General features: G+C 38.5%; 1 long non-coding RNA gene across 2 annotated transcripts; it reads right to left on the reverse strand.

The window, feature by feature from the left end:
* Nucleotides 1-250: 250 nt before the first annotated feature.
* Nucleotides 251-4,951, reverse strand: LOC137474687 (uncharacterized). 2 transcript variants are annotated; one of them, XR_010999453.1, is made up of 5 exons: nucleotides 4,510-4,951; nucleotides 3,899-4,044; nucleotides 3,648-3,742; nucleotides 1,956-2,036; nucleotides 251-387 (listed from the first exon to the last, which is right to left on the reverse strand). It is a non-coding gene; the product is annotated as an uncharacterized lncRNA (long non-coding RNA). The 2 variants fall into 2 exon arrangements; XR_010999454.1 differs by having other exon boundaries at nucleotides 273-387; nucleotides 1,932-2,036.
* Nucleotides 4,952-5,664: the final 713 nt, after the last annotated feature.

Genomic DNA, 5,664 nt, shown 5'->3' on the forward strand with positions numbered 1-5,664 from the left:
ATCTAGTAAAGAGTCTATCAGACTTTGAAAGAAAACATGATTTTAACAAAATGCGACGTGATTGACAACTGGAATCTATTAAATTAACATCCTTTCCAAAATAATCTAAAAATAAAGTCAATTCTGAGCACCAATCAGGAACATTTTTTGGGAGGAATAGCTTGTCTCCTACTGTCTCATTTGTTATGAGAAACTTGGAAAACCTAGTTGTAAAACCAGTACCTAATATGCAGGATATAATCACTAGAACTATTCATCTGGCCATGAAATAAGCCGGTTGCCATCAAGTGTGTTGACTGAAACTCAGTTCCTGAATACAGTTCTCTTTCCATTACTTCAGGAAAATTGCTGTAGGAATAGCTTTGTTTGGAAGATGTCTTTCTCCCTCTAAAAATGCAAAGTAATACAAAGTCATCAGGTAAAGTAGCATTGTTATTGCAGTACAAGTTGAGGAATTAGTAGTCAGTTTTAGCTTCCATAATACTTCTTAGATGCAGCATGCTTTATCTTCAGTCTACACAGTTTTCTGAACATGTGTCTCATTAAGTTTTATCCAATATAAGTATTTTTAGAATTGGGTAAAGAAATGTAAAGAATACTTTACATGATTCCTCCTTGGAATACATTTTGACCTGTTGGAAGGAATCTTTCTGAACGTGTTTGGAATTGTAATGCATACTGGATGTTTTCAGTAAATAAACTGATCATCTCATCTGCAAATCATCTGAAATGTGTGGGTTGATTTTTGTGTATTCTAAATATTCCTTAGTCTAAATAAATGAAAAATACATGAAAAAAACATGACCTTGAATGTTGAGCAACAGAAATATATTGGTAAAAAGGCTTACCTCAGGGTGAATCATTCTTCTCTCAGTTTTCTCATTCTCAGCTCTAGCCTTAAGCTTTTTTCAATGTCATACCTGCTTTAGATCCTTCTAGAAAGTGGAAGACTCATGGGTTAATGAATTAAAGTGGTATGTCTCAATAAATTATGTGTATCTGGAGGAAACTGCCAGTGAAGAATCAGATGCTGAGTGATTTACTAACAACTTTGAAAGGTAAAATACTTGGGCTTAGCAGCAGTGAACTTTTCAAGATGATGTTAATTACACAATAACTGGGACTTAGGGTATCTCATTATCTCAATTGTATTTTAAAAGGTCTCTTTTTTTTTTTTTCCTTCAATCCCAGTACAATCAACCTTCTACAGACTTGCTGGAGACTTTGTAAATAAAAAATTGGCTGACAGATGAAGAGTGGAATGTAAGAAATAGCTTATTTGGATTTATTTACTTATAATTATCAGTTTTGTTACTTCTCTATTTCCAGCTTGGTTTGAATTTTCTCCACAATGTCCTTAAGTGGAAATGAAGGATAACTTAAACCTTATTGCATTTGTACAAACCTAAAAAAGCAATCATATTTCTAAAAAAACCCCATCAAGTTTTGGGTTTGACTGTATTCAGTTGGCCATTGTTTTTGCTAGAAGTCATTGTCTTCCTTTAAAGCCTCTTCCTAATTGAAGTTGTCATCTGGTATTTTTTAGCCAGATTCTGAGTACTTTGTCATTATTTCCTCCTGTAGGGTTTTATTATGTGGTAAACAAAGATGAATATTTCTTGTATAAATATAGCTTAGATAATATCCAACCATTCTTCCAATACTGAGGCATGTAATTAACCAAAACACGTGATATTCACTGGTACTGATTAAAGTCATCAACAAATGGAGGAATCAGCACTGCCCATTGGCAGTTACTGTGCTGTTACTTAATAATGCGTTTAATTTCCATGACTTAGTAGAATAATTTTAGATGATTTCTCCAGAACATTGGTGTACCTGGGGAAATGAGAAAGAAAGGAAGGAGGGAAGGCAGGAAGGCAGGAAGGAAGGAGGGAAGGAAGGAAGGAGCCACTGATGAGAAAACCTACTTAGAATTTGGCTAAAAGACTAACATGTACATATAGAAAAAAATCTTATCCCTCTACCACTGTAGCAGAGCCCTCTCACAGAGACATTCCCTATGATACAGGGACCTGAAATCACAGACACTTTTGTCATTAAAATATACATTAATCCCACGTTCTCCACAAGCTTCACTTACAACATGAAAAAAAAAGCTCCCTGAAATTACTCCACTCCCTGGCAATGTCCAGTTCAAGTTTTGTGCACTGCCTCTCTCAATTACTATCATTATCTCTAATTCCTTCAACTACATGATGGACAACAAAACAGACTGGAGTGGCTTAGCCTTGTTTAAGAGTCACATTCCCACTCAGCTGATCTCTCACTCCCCCTCTTCCACAGGACCAGTTGGAAAAAATAGGGTGGACAAGCTTAGGACAGTCAAGATAGACAGTGAAATCACTTACCATTTACTACTACTGGGAAAAGAAACTTGACTTGGGGAACTTTAATTTATTGCCCATTAGAATTGATTAGGATAATGAGCAAAATTAAAACACCTTTCTGCCTTCCCTATCTCAAAATAAGTAGAGCCCAAAGTTATTATTGTGTAGTAAATCATGTATTTCCCTTTATTCTTTTCCTTTTGATAAAAATGCTGAAATGTTAGTTCCTTTTAACACAAGCTGGTACAGATTCTTGTTTTGTTTCTGTTTTTCTGCTCTATCTTACAAATTGGAATTTTAATGTCTTCTTGACATAGCTCATTATGTAAATCAAACTATTAATTATTAATAAAATAATCTTTTCAAATGTAGCTCATTTGTTTCAAAATGAGGTAAACAACTTAGAAAATTCAAAACAAAACATTATCTCATCATACTCATTTTTTTCATTATGATAGGGTAGGGCCATTTTTATAACGCAATCTTTTCTGTGGGAAAAAGTATCCGTGTTGGAGATGGAGAAAGAGAAATGGCTCATGCAAAAACCCCATAGATACATGGAAGATGTTATGCTGCCACTCACTTGAGGACATCGTTTAATGGTTTAAACTATGGGTTGACGGTTGGACTTGATATTAGAGGTCTTTTCCAACCTTAACGCTTCTAGGATTCTGTGATTCAACAGCATGTTCTAAATGCTTATAACATCTTTGAGCAAATTCATTCTTTACTTTGCATTTTCACCCAACTTTCAGGTGGCAATGCTACTCTTTAGAATTTCTTTTGAAGGAAAATTATGTTTTACTTTCAATTGTATTATATTAATACCACTTAATGAAAATATTAAATTTTATTTCATTGAAAATGCAGACTTTTTTTAACCAATAAACACTCATTGTGTGACTTCCGTTTATCTCCATATTTTGTTTCTAAAGAGAAAACATAGAGAGATCTCTAGAACTCCACAACGTAACCAGAATTAAATAGCCCGCTCTCATGATGCTAGTGCTGAGTTGCCTGAAATTAGAGGAATACATAATTTTTTAGTGTATCTGACAGTAACACTGTCAGACACCAAAATAAAAGCTTTTGTGTGAGAGATGACAGAAAAGTAAATATATCACAACACTTAAAATAACATAACTTCCACACAGTGTTTGATTAACAACAGACCTGGACAACTAGAGAAATAATTGTCAGAAATACCACTTGAATATTTGATATAATTTGAAGGAATGTATCTATTAAAACCTGCTTAACTAATTAAATTTATGCAGTTGTTTTTTCTTTCTTTACATCCCTCTCTTCGTAATTACTCTTCCATTCCTGTCCCCAAAACTTGACCCACAAAAATATATTTTAAGATTGTATTGAAAACTGGTCACGAGTCGCTGTCAGGGAACAAAACTTGGAACAAAAGAAATGAAACCCTCAGGTAAATAGTCATCCTGTTTCAGATTACTGAGGTTTTTAGGTGCATTTCTTTCCAAACTTCTGTGTAGTTCTGCATTTTGTTCTAGTCTCCTGCTACTGTCCAGCCCATTTACTTTTGAGATGTGTCCACAAGGCATGTCTCTTTTTCAGCTGCTCCAGCAACTCCAGGCTCTGGTATCTCTTTTGCCTTACTCTTTGCCAGTGTGTCCATGGTTTTTTCACTTCTACCAGAAATGTGAAACTGTTCAGGGCTTCTCAGCTGAGGAAAAAGCAGGTTCATTCACAATTTTGGTGACCCAACAGCAAAATCAGTGAGGAACTATGTAGCTACCAATTCACAAACCTGTATGCTACAGTATTGGAGCAACAGCAGAAAACTAAAGTTGTTTTATATATATATCCATCAAAACTGTGAGAACTGGAATTACCTTACAATTATACTGAAAAGGAGGTGAAACTATTTATCCAAGAAAGCCACCTACATGTTGCCAAGCGGTCATAGGTTTGTGCTGTTTCAGATTTTGCTTGGATGAATAACTTTCTTGTGCTTTGCAGGCTTCTGCTTTTTTTAGTGGCCATGCTCCCTCTAATTTTAAAATGGCTTCTTCAAATTACTCAAAAGTAACGTCCATTTGCAAGAAGGGTTTTCGGTTTCCCTTATACCGTTCTGCTTCTGGCCAAGGATTAGCACCATTTTTTACTTATTACTTACTTGCTAATTCACTGGTGGAGTGGTAAGTAGTAAGAGTAACTTTCCTAGAAAAGGAAACCATATGCTTTTAGGGATTTATTTCCCATTCAAGATGATCCCTTCACAATGTCTCCTCTCTGGCCAAGCACAGGCATGTGCACGCACGTGTGCAAACGCTCTTCAACTCCCTTAAGTACCTTCCGAGAAAACTAATTCCACCAACATATGGCATTAATGGAAATAACATGTCTGCCTGTTGGCTGAACCGTGACCACAGTGGGGTGTGGTTTATTATGATGATATTGGGTAGTGCAGCTCTCCTGAATGTCTGGGTTCTGCTTTTAGTGAACAAAACTATGAACAAGATGTTTTTATTGTGCTTTTCAGAGCCACAGAGTGGCCAGTGGTCACATAACCATGTAGGGCAAGGCAGGGAATGCGACCTGGGCTCGGTGACACCAGCGTATGGACAGAGCCCCAGGGACCCAGGGCCATGGCAGCCTCAGAGGGACCCATTCCCTGGCAACGCGTGAGGGATTCAGCGTTGCCTGGCACCCGGGGCTCAGGACATGAGGTCTCTCTGGAGAGTTCGGAACACGGCAGGGAGTGGGGGGGGGAGGGGCAGGGGCCCAGACAGGGCAAGCAGCAGGAGCAAGGATCGGCTGAGGCGGAAGGGGCACAGCCGATGTCCGTAGGAAGGTGCTGGGTGTGCCGGGCCAGCGTTGGCCTGGTGCTGCGGGATCTGGCTCTGGCCGTCACTGTGGATGGCGCCGTCCCTGGGGATAGCTCGCGGCACTCACAGCTGGCCCTTCCAGTGTACTCTGTGCCCCCCTCTCCGGTCCACAGAGAGACTGCTGGGATGTGAAAGGGCATTACAGACCACCCCTGCCCCAGTTCTTGTTCTCTTGGTGTAGACCAAGATCAGAAGCAGCCCATTGGAGAGTATAACTTTCAGGCAGTGGAGTTGCTCTCTAAAATCAGGTCATCGTGGTTGTACTTTCCTTTCATCAGTAGCATTAGTAATGCAGGTAGGTAAAGTACAGTTCCCTAAACCAGAATGTGTTTACAGAGACTTGCTGAGATCTAGACTTTTCATCCCAACAAAAGAGGTCACGAAGTGAGAGAGGTCCAGAGGAAACTAATGGAGAAAGCAAGATGTTTGCATAATGATAGTTCACTTTTTTGCTT

Source organism: Anomalospiza imberbis, chromosome 5 (genome assembly GCF_031753505.1).
Source record: "Anomalospiza imberbis isolate Cuckoo-Finch-1a 21T00152 chromosome 5, ASM3175350v1, whole genome shotgun sequence".
Lineage (NCBI taxonomy): Eukaryota > Metazoa > Chordata > Aves > Passeriformes > Viduidae > Anomalospiza > Anomalospiza imberbis.